Raw genomic sequence first — 21348 nt, forward strand, 5'->3', positions numbered from 1 at the left:
CCTGGAGCTGACAATTCATAGAGGCATGATGACTTCTGAAATGTCCCCTGCAGTGGAGTATAGAATCATAGAATGTCAGGGACCTCATCTAGTCTACCCCCCTACTCAAAGCAGGATCAATCCCCAGACATATTTTTGCCCCAGATCCCTAAATGACCCATTCAAGGATTGAACTCATAACCCTGGGTTTAGCAGGCCACTGCTCAAACCACTCAGCTATCCCTCCCCCATACCACCACACCTCTGTGCACATCTGGCCCTTAACCTCCTCCTTCCAAAACCCAAACAGTGATGGCTGTGCCCAGGGGCTCTGCCCCACTCAGAAACTAACAGTGCAATAAAATAAACATCTCTTCATCCCAGTTTAACAGTTTCTCTCCCCCGTGAAAGGTGCATGCCAGGCAGCCTCTCCAGCACCCCGGACTGTACGGTCCACGTAGCCACGTTCTGCGAAGGGGTTCCAAGCAGCAGAAGCTGAACTTCAGTGGAGAGCCCCACCAGACGAGAAGGCATTGTGGGGATTTTGGTGAAACTGGTGAACAGCTGATAGGAGCAGGTTCTGCTTTGGCTGGTCCCCCTCACACAGCTGTCGCAATGGGATGGCTATGGAAGCTTTCAGAAATGGCCCCACCAAGGTAGAATTTGCACAGGGACACGGAAGGGAGAGGAAAAGGAAATTTATCTATGATTAAAGATTCTAGGTTAATAGTAAGATACTGTTCTTGCCTTTGCCCTTGATGGCAAAGCTTTGCTAGTTCCCATTGAAGGCTAAACTGCTGCCTGGGAGAACATGCCCTTTGATATGCCCCCAGTCATGGAGTGGGGTAAAGCCAGGACTTGTCTTTGTCCCCCATTGGGAGTTCTAACCCTGTCGCAAACAATGGAGACCCAAGTCCTCATTGGCAGGGAGGGCAGACTCCTGTGTGGCACCAGAGACCTACACAAGGGCCAAAGCAGTGATGGAGCAGGACCCCTTTCAGCCCGCAGGCCTTTCCACCATTATGCAGACCCAGGCGCAATTGGCTCTTAGTAAGCAAATGATGTCAGCTTCCACTGGTGTTATTTTAAGCTGCTTGTATACATTACTTCTCTGTATGAATCTCTGGCCTGTTCTCCCCGCTCCTTTCAATCACACACACTGACTCTTTTTTTTTTTTTTTTTGGTTAAAGCCAACATCTGTAGGTTTGTTCTTAACAAAAATAAAGCCATCCATCTCCTTTGGGATGCGGTTATGTCATGTGAGCTCAGGAAAGCTGGCTCAGGCAAGGTTTACAGAAGCCGTCACAGCCCGCAGTGGGAAAGGCAGTTATCTGTATGGGACGGTTTGCAGTTCTCAAGAATGCATCCTTCTCTCAGACTGAGGGGGTGGCTTTTGTTTATCCTTTGGCACACAATGAAATGATGGGAAAACATGCTTGGATGCACTGCTATAGTAAGGTGGGGCAGGGCAGCAGTTAAAAATGGAACAGCTCCTTTGATCCCTGGCCAATGCAGATGACTCCCAGGGTTTGGGTTTTAGAGTGGACGTCATGTTCTCTCTCTCTCTCCGTCTCCGTGTACAGATCTAACAGTTCCCTCCTACCTAGCAAACAGAACAAAGCCTCAAAGACAACCGGCTTCCAGGAAAGAGTGGGTAGGCAACCGCCATCAGAAAAGAGCAACCGTTTGAAAGGGCTGGGGGATGCGATCAATTATACCATCCGTGGTGTTCGCTGCTGAGCGACCTTGTTCAAGCTGAAATGGGAACTGGTGGCTGGCAATCCCCAGGCAAACCAAGGCATTCCTCCCATCTGGCCAAGTGCAAGAATGAGCAAATCAATATTGCATGCCCCCTAGGATCTCAAAGCGCTTTAGAAAACATAGCCCACAGCTGAGCCGCTGTGTTGTTGCCTCAGGGATAGAATGTGGTAGCCATTTTGTGCCAGGTGTCTCATTGTGCAACAGCTTCTAATTATTCTGACGTTTTTCTTAGTAGTCTTTTTATTTCCCCCCCCCCCGGAAAATGAATAAAATGGAAACTCCACAAACTAGAGCATAGGCTGGGACCTACCACTGGGGCCGGCTCTAGCAATTTCGCCGCCCCAAGCACGGCAGAATGCCGCAGGGGGTGCTCTGCCACTCGCCGGTCCTGCGGCTCCAGTGGACCTCCCGCAGGCGTGCCTGCGGATGCTCCACCGGAGCCGCGGGACCAGCGGATCCTCCACAGGGACGCCTGAGGGAGCTCCAGCGGAGCCGCCTGCCACCCTCCCGGCAACCGGCAGAGCACCCCCCGTGGCATGCTGCCTCAAGCACGCACTTGGCACACTGTGGCCTGGAGCCGGCCCTGCCTACCACAGTGCATGTGGTATTAAGGCCCCAAGGAGAGACACTGACTCCCACTCCGATTTCCCACAGTTACCCTAGGTGGAAATAAAGACAGGTCTGGAGGGGAAAGGAGTGGGCGGTAAGTTTTACAGGCCTGCTCCTTCGCCCTGCTCCACCTCAGATATGGAGTGGGATGCTCACAGCAAGACTCTGGAGCAGCTCCATACAGCCAGCACGTGAGTTTCATCTGCTCAGTGGCTGGAAAGACTGACTTGTTTAGCGTGAACAGATGAAAGGTCACCTCTGAAATCTGGCTAATGCCACCTGTCTTATAGACAGAGAGAGAAACATACGTCGATTAGATCAATGAATCTGTGGCACTCTTCAGAATGAGATTCAAGACAAGGATGCTTCCTGTTCCCTTAGGGTTAGATTCATAAAATCACTTATGTGCCTAAATCCTAGAGTCAGGCATCACTGGGTTTCATAAAACCCCTGCTCAGCTGCCGTCAAACTTTATAACTTGCTCAGTGTCTAAACTTTTGCAGTACATTTTCCTAGCTGCCTCTATTTCTGCTTCTGAGCGTCTGGGCAATTAAGTCTCAGAACAAGGCAGAAAGCAGGCAAAGACAGACATTCCTTTGCCTAACTCGCCTGCTGGGCCTGATCCAGGAAGTATGTTCAGAGCAGAATGACCTTCCTTGTAACTTTCAGCCCAGCAGTTATGAGATACTCACCCAGGATGTGAGACCTCCCCACTCCAGTTCATCTGCCACCTCTCAGATGGGTGGCCCAGTCACTCTGCTATGTGATAGTCTAATGTGGGGCTTCCTCGATCTCTCCCATTGACGTTGTTCCACACAGAATAAATAAGGAAGTGTCACTTGGCCAGAGAGAGAGAAAGCACAAGCATGAGAATGATGTAGCCTTGAGGTTAGAGCACTCCCCTAGGAGGTGAAGACCCAGGAACTAATTCGCCTGCTCCAATGTATATTTTATTTATTTAGCCAGAGTGGAGCATCATCAATGGGAGAGCCTGAGGGAGCATCCCATTAGAACGTCCCATAGCCTAAAGGCTAGAGCACCCACCAGAGAGATGGCAGATTCCTCTTCAAATCCCTTCTCCCCCTGGATCTCCTTGGCATCTCCCTACCTTAGGTGGCTCCCTACCTGGCCTTGGTGCATCCCATTCTGAGGCACTGGTCTCTCCCCATTCATTGTATAGGGAACCTAGGCTCCCAACTCAGGCTTTGTGCATCTCAGGGCTGTCTATGCTAAAAACTCACATCAGCATAGCTACATCTCTCAGGAGTGTGAAAAATCCACAGCTATGAGCACTGCAATGACGCCGACCTAACCCCCAGTGTAGACAGCACTAGATCAATGGAAGAATTTGTCTATCAACCTAGCTACTGCCTCTCTGGGAGATGGAGTAAATACAGAGATGGAAGAACCTCTCCTAGCACTGTAGTGAATGTCTACACTGAAGTGCTACAGGGGTGTAGCTGCAGCTTTGCCACTGTAGCATTTTAAGTGTGGACATAAACCAGGTCTACACTACAGAACTATATAGGTATAGCTACATCATTCAGGGATGTGAAAAATCCACCCCTCCTGAGCTACATAGTTATACTGATCTAACTTCCCTGTATAGACAGCGCTAAGTCAAAGGGAGGGCTTCTCCCGCTGACAGAGTTACCACCTTTCAGGGAGGTGGATTAACTACACTGACGGGAGAAGCTCTTCTGTCGGCGTAGGAGCACACTTCACTATGCCACTGTAGTGCCATGTGTGAAGATGATCTCATAGCCTCAGTGATTTTCTAGACACCTAAAAGTTAGGCGTGATGATGCTCAAAGGGGCCACACCTAAATGCCTCTGTGAATCTAACCCTTTGTCTCTGTGGTCTAGGTATATTGTTTTCTGTTATTTATAGTGTATGTGGGAGGGATGCTGTGCATCTCAATTTATTTGCATTGCTTTGTAGTTTATTTGGAAGAAGTCCTACTGCAAATGTGATTTATTTTTTTTTAGTTTTTTGTTACAAATCCCAGCACTATGCTGAAAAATACAAAATGGTGTCATCTAACCATTTACTTTCTATGAATTAGAAAACTTGATGCCTCACCAGCATCTTTCCAATGAGGATCTCATTCATGTGTATTCATTACCTAAACTTCACAGCACATGTATGAGGTAGAGCAGGGACACTGTGCAGCCTCAATTTAATGAAACACTTGCTTAAGTCCCATTGATTTCAGTGGGGATTTAAGCACACACTTCAAGTTACGCATGTGTGTAAGAGTTTTGATGGATCATAACCTGCGTAAGAAACACTTCACCCACCACTCAGATGCAGCTACTACCAAGATGGAACACAGCAGCTGTTTAGTAGCACACAGCAACATCAGCCAGCACTATGCAGTAAGCCAGGAAATGAAGAAGAATCCCTTGAAATGCAAGTTAGTTTCAAATTTGGTTCAGTGGTTGAATGTTAATGATTCATACTGCTGCTTAGATGGCTGAGGACGCTCTGAGAAGAGTGAACGTTGCTGAGGAACATCTCAAGGGCCAAATTTTGTGGACAGCAGGATTTGAGCCAAAGTGCTTTAGCAACTAGAAGACAGCCTCAAAATGATTAAACAGGCTTCTTTCTTTAACAGAACTCAGATAGCGTGGGTTCATTTCATCATTGTCCTGAGCACCTCTGCACCACCTAGGCTGCCCAAAATTGGCCATGATGCACTTGCAAGAAATACCTGGGGAAAATCTGCAGTGGGTGGGGTTCTTCTAAGCACAGAGTAAGGTCTGCTAGCTCTGTGCCACTTCTATAGCAGCCCCAGGTAAAGTGATATTCTGGGATGGGTCACAGATGTGGAGAAGAACAGGCCAGAAGAGAGATGGTGTGTGTGGCCAATGTGGACATAAGTCTTGATGCTGATTCTGTGCACCAGCAGAACCCCACTGGGCCCACTGCAACAGGGCTGCAAGTTTGTGTAGCCCCTGAATGTCTCCTACATCTCCCAGCGTGGGAGCTGCCATCTTGGTCAGCACACCAATGACTTAACCAGGAACCTACAGAGCTAAATGCCTGTGCCTTGACAGCTGGAGCTAAGAAGTCAGGCTCTGTAACAGACTCACATCCTCTGAAGATCAGACACACAGAGGGACACAACACACGCTAGCCCATGAGTTACACACACCTTCTGGACAGAAGAAGCTCAACCCAAGCAGTTCAAATCCTGGGTAAATTCCCATTTCCATGATTACTGCCATCTTGGCCCACACGCAGGGATTTACTAGAGTCTCTCCAGAGGTAAAGGCATCTCTCTCTCTCTCTCTAGCTATGTCGGTGCAGCATTTTGGAGCCTGATAGGGCAAGCCTCCCAGCCCAGGCCAACAGACTCAGGCTAGCGCTCTAAAAAGAGCTAGGTAGGCAGTGCTTTGACACTGCAACTTGGGCTCGGAGCTGCAACTCCAAAATACTGCTACACTGCTATCTTTAGTGTGCTAGCATGAGCCCTGCTGGCCAGAGTCCGTTGCCCTGGGCTGGAAAGTTCACTTCCCCAGCTCCAAAATGCTGTGTGGACGTCCTTTACAGTTCGAGCTAGCAAGGCAAGTTCTGTAGCTGGAGCCTGTTACGGACACACATTCGCTGGGGCTCAGGCACACAGAGGGATGCATATTACACAACTGATATAGGGATGTATCTGGCCCATTAAATTTTTTTTTTAAGTGGTTTAAACATAGCATCTGGGCTGAGAATTCAAGCACTCTGCCTGGAAGTTTGGCAATGTGAATAGACTGAGGCAGCATGAACTTGGCTATGTTGCACACGTGGTATTAACACCATGCTTTCCTTGTTACATATAAATCTTAACACTTTCCACTTTATGGAATTTACATTGTACCAAAAAAGGGGCCAACTGGCTGAATTAACAGTGCAGTAAAAACCTTTCTTTGTAGAACTGCCTGGCCTTCGAACACTTGATTTCTCAACCTTACCTTTATATTAATCATAGTTTTTGCATTCAAATACACTGCTACCTCGATATAGTGCCACCTGATATAACACAAATTCAGATATAATGCGGTAAAGCAGTGCTCCGGGGGAGGTGGACTGCACACTCTGGTGGATCAAAGCAAGTTCAATATAACATGATTTCACCTCTAACACAGTAAGATTTTTTGGCTCCCAAGGACAGAGTTCTATCGAGGTAGAGGTGTATCATTATTATCCAAACAAGAGACAATTATGCCCTCCCTAGTTCCCAACATATCAATTGTTGCCTCACGTCCAGAACATTGGAAAGGGACACGTTAGAAGGAATGGATAGACACTTTATTTTAAAAAATCTCATAAAGTGCTACCCTCGCTAGTTAGCGTCAGGGAGTGTTATTGTCTGTTGACATCAAAGTACATCCAAATTTTATGGCCCCTACTATGGCCCCATTGATGTCAGTAACAAAACTCCCATTGATTTCCATGGTGCAATGTGAGCCCTTGTGCCAATGCTACCAATGATCCAGCTTAGCAAGACTTAGCAGGTAAGATGACGACAGAGAGGTAAATCTGACATAGGAAGTCATAACTAATAGCCGACAGCCTGACTCACTGCTGAGCTGGTATAGCTGTGCCAACATTGCTAGTTGACATTTTTTTTTGATGGAACAGTACATTGAAAAATGTACTTTTATCAAAATGGTTCACGAGAATGTGCTGATTTCAATGAAAATGCCGAGTGTGGGGAAATTAAATGAATCTTCTTTTTTTTTAATTTCTTGCTTTGTTTTAATGTCCAAGTGTTGCATTTTGGTAAGATAAAACCATTTCATTTCAACTTTCTCATTTTAGTTCATCCTGTATATTGTATTTAATGTTATCCCATATATATTATAGTTCCTGTTTGGTTAGTATATGATGTTTCCAAACAAAACATTTCCACATTATCTAAATGAAATGATTAAACATTCTTTCCAAATTGAAATGTCTCCAAATGACAAGGTATCAGTTTTTTTCATTCCAGTTCAGAGTGAAAGCCAATTTCAAAATATTAGAATTTCCCACAGAACAGAAATTCCAGTTTTTGAACAATTCTCGTACCCCAGAATAGACCGAGAGTTTAAAATTTTGGAAATGAGCTTGGAAAAAGCCTGCTATTGCTTAAGCAGGGGGGAGGGATAGCTCAGTGGTTTGAGCATTAGTCTTCTAAACCCAGGGCTGTAAATTCAATCCTTGAGGGGGCCATTTAGGGATCTGGGGCAAAAATCTGTCAGGGGTTGCACTAGATGACCTCCTGAGGTCCCTTCCAACCCTGAGATTCTATGATTCTAAGGCAAAGGGAATTTTAAAAATAAGTTTCTGCTGATTTTTGAAGAGAGATACCATCACTCTGTAAAGAAGCACAACTTGCTTCATCTCTCTGGGATGTATAACCCCATTCTCTGCTTGGTAGATTTCCATCCTGGATAGTGTTGCCTTTTCTTTGATTAGATCTGCTGCAAGAACCTATTGCTACAGGCCTGTCTGCAATGATGTTTCTTCTATACCTAAGAAGTTTTGCCCGAGGGAGAAAAAAAATAAAAATCCTCTTTCTCACTAATGAGAGGGACAAAGATAGACTCAAAGATCTAAAATGGAGGTATGTGAGCATTAAAAAGGTAGGGTCTGTTGTTCCAGGATGAATTGTCTTTGCTGTTTCCAGAGCCTTTGGAGAGTCCATAAACAATCCTCAAAGGGTGATTTTTCTCTCCTGCGTTCTGAGTTGCTTGTAGATTTCTAGAAGAAAGTGAGAAAACCCACTCAGATTTTCTCTTTTGTTTGATTAGATTTCATGGCAATGACGGTATCATTCCCTAGGAATCCAGGCTTGGCTTTCCTAGGCATTGGTCCAGTTTTCCTTGCTGCATTTGGGTTTGTGATTTCACTATGTTTTTTCTTTGTGCTCACCTTTCATGGGACAGCATGGAGCTCACCTACCACCTGATGTATAGCCTCTTCTAAACCCCTTTTAGTGCATTTACAGCATTGCTTAGAACAGAGGGTCTCACAACAATTTTTTTTGGTGGCCTCAGAATGCAGCCACCATCTCTTGCTGGTGGCCGCCCTGACAATTTTTCCTAAAATACTTAATTAACTTTAGGAAAAACAAATAAATATGATCATATACACGTCCAAATCATTGCAATCTGTTTACGTAGGATTTTTCCCCCAGACTCAATAATACACATAATGTACAGTTGTCCCTATTCTTTACTGGACCTAAACATAATAGAAACACAAATAAGGTGCTTTATATGTTCTTGTCTTTGGCTTTCTTTTGGTTGTTTTCTTTTTTTCAAGATGCGCTAGTTACTGAGTCTGCTGTGAAAAGTGATATTAACAATCATATAAATATATCACTTTTCACAGCAGACTTACTCAGCCCCAGCAAGCCCTGGATGGGGAGGTGGATATGGAAGCAGCAGGTGCCTGGAAGGGGGATAACCTTGGGGCCAGAACCTACCACTGTATGGCCAGGGAAGGGAGCCTGAAGCCCCAGGACTGGAGCCTGCCACCCAAGAGCTGGAGCCTGACCCCACAAACCCTGGGAAGGTGGGAACAAACTGGCTGGCTGTCTGCTCCTCCAGCTTTTGTGTCTCCAAAGGTGGGCAGGGTCCAACCACTGCTCGTGGCCCTGGAGGATGGGGGGGCACTGCTTTGCGCCTCCCCATCACTGCCCAGGAGTTTGTGGCCACAAGAGAAGTCCCTGGTGGCCACATTTGAGAAACGCTGGCTTAGAAAGTGCCTCTAATAAAGTCACAGGCCTTTGAATCTGAGCACATAGTTTGCCTCTCCAGCAAGTCTTATTTCTGTCTCACCATTGTGGTGTTGACAAAGGACAGCTGGGATTAATCTGCTTTCTTCTCTATGTTGTTTATAGTTGCATCTGATGGCTGAGGGCTATTAAGCATGTGGGGGCTGTAGTCTCTGGGTAGGCAGGGTGGGTTTTGCCTATCCTGTTCTGGCTCAGATGAAGTATTACTGCACTTTTAGCAGCAGAAACCCATTTTGTCAGTTTCCTGAAAAGCAAAAGAAAATATGTTGATTTTACCATGAGAATGTTAGGTTTGGTCAAACTCCTGTGTTGTCTGATCACAAGAACTGGTTTTCACTTCACAAAAGAAAGCTAAGTGGATTCACCTGAGGGTGAGGGACCCATCAGCTGCCTGTGGGTGTCTGGGCTGGGCAGTGCCAACTCTGGCACATCTGGTTGAGGTGCTGGACTAAAAGCTGCCCCAGAAGCAGGCCAGGAAGCAAATTGTGACGGAGAGTCATAATTCTCTCTGTTTTCCTCATTTGCTCCCAGGAAGAAGTAATCTGCTCCTTGTCTATACCAATATCCGATTGCTTCCCACTACGCACTAGCCTAGCACTGTGGGGTAGGGATAGCTCAGTGGTTTAAGCATTGCCCTGCTAAACCCAGGGTTGTGAGCTCAATCTTTGAGAGAGCTATTTAGGGATCCGAGTCAAAAATCTGTCTGGGGATTGGTCCTGCTTTGAGGAGGGGGTGGGAGTAGATGACCTCCTGAGGTCCCTTCTAACCCTGGGATTCCATGATGGGGACAGAGTCAAGGCTTCATCTACACTCTTCCCCTCCCCACCAACTTGAGAAGGAGGGAGATCAGCAACTCCATCCTCTTACATTGCAACTCATGATATGAGTAGCCCCCCAAGAGGAATGCAGAGGTGCCTTGCAGCCCATAAATCCCAAGCATGGACATACAGAACAAGAGACCATCCTTCCCACACATCCTCACCCTTTGCTCATTTTGAGTATTGCTAACTCTGTCACAACAGACTGTGTGCCCCAGTGCACAGATCTGAGACCATTGTAGATTCCTCTCTTCTAGGAATTCTATCAATGACTCCCTGACATTTAGGGCCATATTCTGATGTCACATCAAATCCTAGTACCTGACTGCACAAGTAATGCCATTGAATGACAAAGAGATTGCTAAGGGGGGATATGATAAAGGTCTATAAAATCATGAATATGGAGAAAATGAACAGGGCTGTTATTTCTCTCTTCATAAGGCACAAGACCCAGGGGTCACCCAATGAAATTAATAGGCAGCAGGTTTAAAACAGGCCTAAGTAAGTACTTCATGCAGTGCAGGCAAACCATGAAACTTATTGCAAGGGGATGTTGTGAAGTCCAAAAGTATAATTGGGTTCAAAAAGATTTGGATAGAGTCATAGATGATAGGTCCATCAATGGCTATTAGCCAAGATGGTCAGGAATCCCACTGCGTGTGCTGGGTGTCCCCTAGGTTAAATCTGGCCCCAAACCCCAACTAACATAGCTCATACATGGGTTTGCCAGTGACTGAAGGTGCTCAGTGGTTCCCTGCTCGTGTGTTCCCACATCTGCCAAAAGTCCCTAGAGGCAATCAGGGCAGCAGGGTACAGCAGAGAAGATTGTGCTCAGGTCACTGTCTGTGGAGCGGTATTGGAGAAAAGAAGGATGGCGTTCAGCTTGTCTGTCTACAGCAGTCCTTCTGCCTGGTATGGGAAGAAGACTGCTTAGTTTCTGGTTATCCACCAGCTCTAAACTGTCCGGGGGAAGTAAGGGAGAGTAATCTGTTCCCCTTCTACATGTTGTAGGCTGCAGCCAGAGAAGACTCCTCTGCTCTCCCATCACCATGAGAGTTGGTAGAGGAGGAGAGGATCCAGAGCAGCAGTCAATCAAAAAGCCTCCCCTCTCCTCCCTCATTAAAATCCAGCACAAATTTGAATTCAGCCGAATGTTAGGCACCACCTCCCACCCACAGTAGTGCTGATAAAGAAGGGAACTGATGCTCTTCCACATGTGATGCCTTTACAGCCGTAATACACCTCTGTACATCGAATGGGGCAGCTGGGACCAGTTCTCCTTCTCAGTCCTCAGACACAGCCCCTCCCAGAGATTCACTGCCATTCTTCTGAATGTGATCAGAGGAAAGAAACACCAGGAAACTGCAGCGAGCCCCTGCTGCATCTGTATGAAATTACACTGTGGAGGGGGGCAGGGGGAATGAACAACAGCCACATATCCTCCTTTGGACAGGACACAATTGATGCTAATCTAGTTAGTTTTTACTAGATTGGTCCTTGACAATCTGGTCTGTATAAAATAATGTGACTGAACCCAGCCAGCTTGCAGTGACACCACAAAACATTTCTCTGTCTCACCAAGAAACGGCCCATGCATTCTCCGAGTCAGGAGTTTACAGCTAAAGCCAGATTACAGCTAAGCCAGATTTTCCGCAAAGGGCTAAATGGGTCAGATTGAACTTTGTGGCTCATAGAATTTCTGTTCTGCTTGCGTGATCTCCCACAAAGACTCCAAGAGGAAGCCCTGAAGTCTCTTTCTCTCAGTCTCTGCCTTTCTCTCTCCCGAGGTGCTTTTGCTCCCTACCGTTAAAGTGAAATTAAGATAATGAGTCAAAGAGGAGAGAGGGGTAGGGAGGGGAAGGGGAGGGGAAAATAAAAGAAAATACAAAGAAGAGATATTCTTCTGACAGATAATTAGGGAGATTGGTTTACCAGCCAGGGACTAAATGCTGGCTTCCCGGCTGAAAGAGTCCCCAGTGACCCATTGTGTGACTTTAATTTCTCAGGGGGTCCCTTAAGCAGGTGCCCTCTGACAGGTAGTCAATAGAGGACTTCTGGCTAAGCACCAGCAGCTCATTGAAGAGGTCAAAGCTGGAGGTCAAAGACCAAGGCTTGAGAGGTTGTTAGGTCAGGAGCCATCATGGTGACAGATGAACCAAAACATGTTCCTGTCTCTGTCGCTCTCCCTTGTAAAGAAGCGAAGCCGGCGTCTCTGGAGATCAGCCCCCCCTTTTACAATGAAAGGTTCCTGTTCATGTCCTGCTTGCACCTCTCAACTGGTCTTCATTAGCTGAAGTACACTGCTTGGTCACTGCCCGCTGTCTCACACTGAGAGGGTGCTGTCTCCATACCTCTCAACTGTTCCTCATTAGGTAGAACAGGCCCCTATTGTCCTGAATGAAGACTCCTTTGTTTCTCACATACAGCCAGGCTGGAAAAGCAGAAACTGATACAAAACAATGCAGCACTATTTATAGGGAGCCTGACGTCGAAGAGGGAGCAATGTTTCTCACAGCTCTCACTACTCGAGTGCAAGAGAGTGTGTGTGTGAAAGAGAGGGAGCATACATATATACAGATGTTATACATCTTTTTATTTCCCCACATACAGACACTGTTTTATCTAGTTCTCTCTCTAGCTAGCCCAGTATGCGCTCCTCCAGCTATCTGTCCGGCTCTATCTATCGCCCTTACATATTGCTCTCTCTCCCCCTCCCAATTCCCATATACACCCCCGTCTCTTTATCTCCCTATACATCCCTTTTTCTAGCTGTCTGTATCAATCTATTTGTCTTTCTCTGTTTATCTGTCTAGCTAATCATGCAGAGATGAATTTACTCTTGCTGGCCTAGAAAGGTGTAATTTGCACGGCCTACCTACCACACCCTCTGGCAGACATACCTGAAGGGAGGTCTGGTGGTGTGGTGTCACTGGCCTCTCCCTTGGATTATCCACTGGGAGCAAGCAGTTTTCATTCTTCCTTCCTAGGTTCTGGGAGGCTTTGGACCACCCTCAGCTGCCTTTGCTCTGCCTCCTGCGAAGCCAGCACTGTCCATGTTTTGGGCAGAGCTAGCTTCACTGGTGGATGGGGGCGTTGTGGCCACTTTGCACTGCTTCCATCCATCCCCAGTTGACTTTCTGCCTTGGCTGAAGTTACGCTGACCAACGCTTGTGTGGACTCTTGTCTGAGTTGAGCCTGGGGTCTTGGTGGGTGGGCAGGTGCAGTGCTGCTGCAAACTGGCATCATGACAGACGTGTCTATTGGGTTGTAAATCATACACAAATAAATAAAAAAGTCTACATGAACGGCTGGCTCCTCTGCCAGGTAACGTCTCCTTCCTGTCCAGGAACGTCCATCTGTACCACAGCCAAGTAGCAGCTGTGAGTTCACGGGATTCAGTAGAAAGTTTTGGAGGTTGGACTGAAACCCAGGATTCTGATCCTTCTAGTCCAAAAGAATCAGATTTGGTTTAAATAGTGCTTTGAACCCCAAGAGAGTGGCTGCTGTAAAGCCTGGTTTTCAGAAATTCTGGACACCAAAATGTCACTTGAAATCAGTCAGTACATCAATAAAGTGATGCTCACATAGAGCTAGGGATATAGGAATAGGCACTATTGTAACCTCCTGGCCTACAGTGGTTTCGTACATCCATAAACAGACACTCCTATTTCACATATGCGCTAAGCAACCCTCACACAATGTAACCTTCTGGGTGGCTGTGTCAAGCCCTAAAATTGTACCCATATGGTCCTATGGAAGTGCAAAATGCAGCATACATAATGCCCTTTGGGGTGTGGACTTTCTCACTCTGATGTAATTTCTAAGCCTACTGGAGTTATAGAAAGAAACTGACATCAACGCATAATGCCAATGGAAAACTAATGATACATATAGAGCTGGCTGTGTCTGGCACACAGATGTTTCAGCAGGCGGCCAGACACGTTGAGGGGAAGCCCTGACAATTCTTTTGCAGAAAGATGGGAACATTCATTGATTGGTTGTAGTGACAATATTATGTCCACTCTCATCATAGACTCAGTCCTGGGACCTGGTCTGTTACATTCACAGCTTACCCTCATGTGCAGCTTTGCTGAAAAGATGTTTCTACGCTTTGTTACAGCTGGTGTGGCAGGCTAGTTTCACTGTCATCACGTGAGTATGACCAGCGCCACTAGTCCTTTAGGCCTCCTTAGAATAGCTATGACAACTGCTCTGTAGCATGGTTTTGAGCACTTTAGTGCAGTGGAAGGGAAGTAATTGAGTCTTTGGTGTTATCCCCTCTCTGCTGCTCAGCCTGGCAGGTGGCATCTCATTGGTTTGGATGGGTGCCCTTTGTCTGTAGCTAGGGCTCTTTGAATGTAAAGGCAATATGCCAGCGTGGAATTTCTAGACTTGCACCAGGCTACATTTTTATTGCACATTTAACTGAAAGCCCTGAATGGATCTGTCCTGAAGAGTAAGTCAGAAAGTTTGGGGATATTTTTGAGGGCTTAGCACAGCATGATGCTCCATGTGGGTTTTTAGGTGGACAGGGGATTAAATTTAACCTTTTTTTTTCCTCATTGATTTTTAACAAGGGTATGTTTTCATTTTCATAGCCAGCCTTTGTAGCTATCTGATCTTATTGCTGATATCCTTATTCTGTCTTCACCCTTCCCTCTTGTTTGCTACTCTTGCTCATTGCATCTTGTCTTCAGTTAGATGTTACAGTCTTCAAGGCAAGAAGGGTGTCTTTGTGCTGCACCAAGCCTGAGATCCTGATCATGAAACACCAGAGGCCAGATTCTCATTGGGTGTAAACTGGAGAAGCTGCTTTCAAGTCAATGATGTACATCAGCTGAGTATCTGGACCCAGCTGTGTCAAATTAGGCACACAAAACCTGAAGCACCCAAATTCAATGGCTACTGTTGACCTTTATCATTTTGCTATGTTTAAACTTTTTTGCTCTGGTAGTTTCATTAGTCCTTGGTGTGTTTGAGGTCTTGAACTCAGACCTAGGAATGCCTAGGTAGCTTTTGTATCCCTGCTTCCACCCTATATCTAGGGAACCCTATTGTGCTGAGAAGCCAGTAGAATTAGAGTCTAAGACAAAGCCCCCCCACACACGGAAACTCTGATTGGAAGATGGCCTGGCTCTCCTGGTTGGTCCAACCACACTATTTAAGCCACAGGGCGGGCCAGGAACTTGTCTGAGTAGTGATGTGATTTCTTGTGGCTGCACCCAAGCCTGGTCTGCTGTGCACCTATTCTGTGGTTCCTGCCTTGCACCTCACTTCCAACCATGGTTTACCAGTCCTGGCTCTGACTTGGGCCTCTAACTATGGCTTGACCCTTGACTTTGGCAGCTAACCCTGGCTCTGCCCCTCAGCTTTAATTACTGACTCTGGTTTGACCCCTGGCTCTCATAATTGGCAGTTGACTCAGGGGCTGATCCTTGGCTTTGTTCCCCAATCTGGATGCCTGCTCTGACCACTAGGCCAGCCGGCATATATTCTGGGCCATAAGTCTTCCCCTTCTTGAAAAGCAGGTGAGTGGATTAAAAATCAAAAGAACAATTCTGCTTTTTAAATGTTGTTTAATCTTCCTTTGCTCCAGCTGGCAGGAGAGAGGTGGGCCTGAACCAAGTATGCTGCTATTTTTAGAGCACTAACTCAGTCAGGGCTAGCCCAAGTATGTCTGCCTGGGCTGGAAACTATCCCTTCCAGCTGCAGTGGAGCCACAGCTTTAGAAACAAATAAATTCAAATGGGCCTAAAACAGATCTTTTCTTTTGCTTGTCCCATCTCTGAATTTTGGTGGCTCAGATAAAATAGTTACCTCTGGGCTTGGGATTGAGTTTGCCAGACTGAAACTCAGCTATATGAAGAACTGTTTGGATGCAAGGGGAAAATGTGGTATCAAAACTGCTTCTAGGTAGAACAGCTGCATTAATTTGCTAACTACACTTTTTTAATACCCAGCACTTCATATTTTCAAAGCGCTGTAAACATGTTTAATATTAATACTAGTGTTGTAGTACTAACTAGTATTTGTTATAATATTAACCACACCCGTTAGAGTAGGTTGTTCTCTTCATTTTACAAATCAGTGCAGTGAGGCACAGAGACACTTACTGATTTGCCCAAGACCATATAGTGAATCAATATCTGTGAACATAAGAATGGCTGTACTAGGTCAGACCAATGGTCCATCTGCCCAGTATCCTGTCTTCTGACAGTGGCCAGTGCTAGATGATTCAATGGGAATGAACAGAACAGGGCAATTTATCGAGTGATCCATCTACTGTCCTCCAGTTCCAGGTTCTGGCAGTTGGAAAACACCAGGCTTCTAGTAAACAAAAATGTTTATAACCATGTCAGTAATGTTTCTATAGTGTATTAACTAAAATGTTGTCATTCCAGTGCAAACAACTTTGTTAAAATAATTTTAATAATTTTTCATGACAATTTTTTTTTCAGAGAGACATTTTTTGTGGGAGGAACATTTTTTGTCTAGGTGATACTCTCTCCTTCAAGAATGTCTAGAGCCCATTTGGAGTCAACGGGAGTCTGTGGACTTTGGATGAGTGGTCTGAGCTAATCTCCAGATGTTTAGGAAGCCTAGTTAATTTTTTTCCCTTTTTTTGGAGAAAAGTCAGAGATTTTGGCGTCCTTAGCTCTCACTAGACAAAAGTGGGGTTTTTGGTTTCAATTCACAGCTTCAAGTGAGTGGTAACCTTGGCACACCTAGAACTTGCCTATGATTTGACTGTCCCACCAGTGCCATTCTGGCATCAGAAATTTGACCTATGATGGAAGCACAAGCAACACTGTGTGTGTTATGCTGGAAACATGGGAGGGGATTGATTGTTACACATGACCAGCATACAGTGCAAAGTGCAGAGGGAACTGAGCTGCCATAATCTTTCAGGCCTATTGGATCATGTAGGAAATGGATGTCAACATGCGGTTTAATTTTAGATTGAGCCCATCTTTTTTTTGGATCATTGGATTTATTTTTACAGAGGAGACAAAGATACATAGATAGCAAACAAGATGGTGCCTAGCCCTGCCATATGGGGTTCCCATAGTCCGTCTTCCGCTGCTCCCTCCCTTCCCTGTCCTGATTGGGTGCTGGCTCCAAGGGTTCTATTTTAATGCTGTTTGATGATAATAATCGCTTTTGCAGGATGAATGGCTGAACAAAGACAGGAAGCATCCCCCTGATTAGATAGACAGGGCAGCCATCAGAGAGAAAACAAATGACAAAAATGACAAATGAGAGTCCTGTGAATTTTGCCATCCTTTGGGGGCGGGGGAGGGAAGGGGAAAAAATAAATGGGAAGGATAATAATTCATGGATTTAGCAAACCAAGATTTGGAAGTCTTGAAGCATCATCTCAACCCCGAAACAAAGGCAGGCAGGAGAAGAAAGTCATTCAGAACCAGCAAAGGACAAAGCCACCAACACTATCAGTTTCATCAAGTGTAGCTTGTACCAGTCACGTAGAAATTCATTGTGGCCTTTCCTACTGTTATAATATATTAAAGCAATTATGTAAAATGAGGCCCAGCCATAATGTTTGGATCTGGGTTCAAATGCTGATTAATATAAGAGCTTTCACCAAGTTTCAAGGCTTGGATTGGGTTTTGGGTCAACCCACTCTTTGGAAAAGAGGCTAGTCACACTGGTTTGGTTGGTTTTATTTATAAACAGACCCATTCTTTTATCACTAACTCTTATAAAACTTGTTTTAGAACTTAAGTAGAGATAATCGTGTATATGCTAAGTTTATCAATTGGCTTATAGAAATCCCTAAAGCGATACTGAGGAGACCTGTTACTGCTCATTTTCTTCAGCTTTGTGGTTTTGTTCACATACTGTGGTTGATGCTCTCCTACTCGTCCTTTCTATTTTGTCTGTTGGCCATGCTGATTGAAGTCTTTCATCTCATGTTTAGCTCCAAAGTTCTGTCTTGTTTACATTTACTGGATGCCAGATCAGAATGACTTCTAAATATAGAAGTGCTGGGTAAAGCTAGTGTGTTGTTTTTTGTGAAAAATTTCAAAGAAACCAAAAATCTTTCATTTTTCACTGATTTCCATCCCCAGAATTTGTAGGGATTGCATCAAAACCCAAAAAACCTTAGTGTCTGGTTTTAGAAAAACAAATTTTGGAGGAGGGTTTCAGATTTTTTTTAACACAATTTCAGTGACAGCCATATTGTCTTGGGGAAAAAAATTCCATCTAAATTGTTTCAAACCACTCTGAGGCTGAGATCCAGAGTATTGAATTTGAGGCTGTCCAGAGTTACTGTGCATTGAGGAGTACAGCTTTCCTGACTCCTTCTCACTGGATTTAAACCACTCCTGTAGGCAAAATGGAATCAGATGTTGGTTTTAATCTACACAGCTAAATAAATCTGTTAGAGACCCCTAACATTCATAGACAAGGGGGTACCCAGTCCATCCATAATAGGTATATTATATCTGGTCAAAACATTTTGAACTTCAAAATGTAAGCAGAATTTCAAATTTTGAAATTAAAAAAGAAAATGAGTTCAGGTGTGTGGAAACATTTCCAGCAATGTCCCTGGATGTCTTTTTTTCCTACCTATCTCTAATATATATGTAAAATAAATGACCTTATTTCTGGGATCAGACAATCCCCAGGGATCCCTGGTCAACTTCCCAGGTCATCCCCTTTTATGCCCATATCCAAGTGCTGCCACATCCTCTGTAGGCAGCTTGCTTTCCAACATGCTTCATCTTCAGCCCCATCTTCTGTGTGCCCCAGATGAGCTACTACTGAAGTAACATGTTGCTTTTGTTCTTTTTCTTTTTTAAAAAGAATAATTTGGCCTAAACAGATACAGCTTTGGGGCTTAGATCACTCTTCCAGAGCACAGCTAATAAATTTTGGCCTTAAATAGGTTCTGTAACATTATTCCTGTGTGTGTGACTGTGTCCATGTTTTTGACAGATGGCTTGGTGTGCCTCACAGCCAAGCCAACATCCTGTTGAACAAACAATGATGAAGGGTGAAGAAGGGAGAATGGGGTGTGGGAGAGAATACAGGATGCCATTTATGCTTTTCTTTATGTAAGTGCTGTCTTTTGTGTGTATGCATATACTCCTCATCTTGGAGCTAGGTGAAAATCTTCTTTGTGCAGGATTTCTGTTCTTCAAATAGGATACCTTATGCCACTCTGTAGACTCCAGGCCTGCTTCTCTTCTTTCTTCTGATATCATTTGGGAGTAATTCTGCTGAAGTCAATGGAGTTACTCGGGGAGAAACTTGTATACCTTCAGGCTCCAGCCAAGGTTTGAGCCTATTGTGCTAGCATTTTCAAGGCAAATCCCAAAGGAATGTAACTTCCTTGTGGATCGAGCCCCACCTGAATCCACCTCTAACTAGGTCCTTAAGGTGGTCTGGCTGGATATTCAGTTTGTCTATTATTGGTGACCTTATTGCACCTCCAAAGCATTTGGGGACCATGTGATTGCCAGCCACCTAGCAACATTCCTTGGTAAGCATGCTTCGTAATTCATTGATCTTCCGTTTTATAATCCCTGCCCCAACATGCAATCTAAATAGACCTCCGCTGGTGGGGAAAACAGAAGTGAAGTGACTTGCCCAAGATTACACAGCAAATCAGTGGCAGAACTGGGATTCATTTGTATTGTAAGCTCTTTGGGCCAGGGACTGTCTTTTTGTTCTATGTATGTGCAGCACCTAGCACTCTGGGGTCCTGATCCATGACTAGGTATCTTAGATGCTAGCACAGTACAAATAAGAAAAGTCAGCACAAGCCAAATCTCCTGATTTTGTCCATTGCCCTAGTCACAAGCTCACACTTATCGCTCACCATATCTATACTGTGAAATAACTCTGGGGTGATCTCTTGACGTTAGATCCTCACCCCTCATATTTCCCAGTTGTCACTGCTTTTCAATGTGTCTTAAAATGCTGCTGAAGAGCAGAATCTTCTTTCAGGGAGAGCAGACAACTCCGCTTCTGTAAGGACAGTTTCCCCAACAGGTCCAAGAGATATAGAGACGCTTCCAAACGTGCTTTTAGCTGCATGGAATCATAGAATCGTAGGACTGGAAGGGACCTGGAAAGGTGATCTAGGGCAGTCCCCTATTGATTGTTAGCAAAGAACACACTAGAGTCACTGGCTCTGGGAACATCTACCCAGACTCCAGAACTAGCAAGGGTTGCCTGCTCTACAAGAAGATAAGATGCAGCATGGTCTAATGGATAGAGCACTGCATGGGGACTCAGGAGCTCTGGCTTCTCCTTCCAACTCTGCCAGTGGCCTGCTGGGTGACCTTGGGCAAGTCACTTCACCTCTGTGCTTCAGTTTCCCCATCTGTAAAATGGGGATAATGATACTGACCTCCTTTGGGAAAGGACTTCAAGAGAGAGACATGAAAAGTGCTGCATAATACCTAGCTCTTACCCTTATTATAAGGAAACAGTGCTGCCAAACATCCGTATAAACTTGTCAGATGTTTGGATGCTCCCAAGATGGCTGCTACCGCAATGTAGTCTCAGCCATCAGAGACCCTCAGTGGCGTATAAATCTATAGATATTGTTACACCTCCTTTAGGATGGGGTCCTCTTCTAGCTCAGCCAGTATGTTGAGAGCTAGTGAGGAAAAGAGACAATGGGTCCAAAAGAAAGAAAATATGGATAATTAATTAGTGTTACTATCCCCATTGTGATGTATAGTGCCCCTCTAGAACACAACATTGTGATGCGTGCTAAGAACAGTCACAGAGGTGAGCGGAGTTTCTGGAACACCTTTATGCCTATTCCTGCGGAGCACCAGTGCGATTTCTAAAAGTGCTTCACATGGGCCTAACTCTGCGCCGACTGAAGTCAACTGGATCGATGTCGGGTAGGTCTTACACTGCAAGCCGGCATGTGACTACAGCTCAGGGAGATGGCTGCGCTAGCGGGCTAAAAGTAGCAGTGAAGATGTGATGGCATGAGCTCCTACAACAACAAGGTCCTCAGGATCCCCAGCGTGCTTGTCTAGCCTGCACAGCCACAGCTACACGGCTGTACTTAGACATGGTCACACAACCTCCGATTGCAGTGTAGATCTACTGTTAGATGGAAACAGTCAGGAGTACAGAGTTCTTACAAAAAATTCCACGCTGTGTCTCTAGACCTTCTTTCTGTTTTATTTGTTGTTAATCCATCTGTGTACGTATTGATCTGTCTGCTAGTCCATAGTTATTCTATTAGCCTCTGTATCTGCCTCTCTCTTCCCCTTGATAGTCCCCTATCTATAGCTACCATACTCAAATTTACACACCTCTTTCTATTTTGCTGCTTTTTTTTTCTTTTGATATTTTAGCTCTGTCTGGTCAGATATAGATAAGACCGTGGCTGATCTGAATAGATTCACCCTGT

Source organism: Gopherus evgoodei, chromosome 13, assembly GCF_007399415.2.
Source record: "Gopherus evgoodei ecotype Sinaloan lineage chromosome 13, rGopEvg1_v1.p, whole genome shotgun sequence".
Classification (NCBI taxonomy): domain Eukaryota; kingdom Metazoa; phylum Chordata; order Testudines; family Testudinidae; genus Gopherus; species Gopherus evgoodei.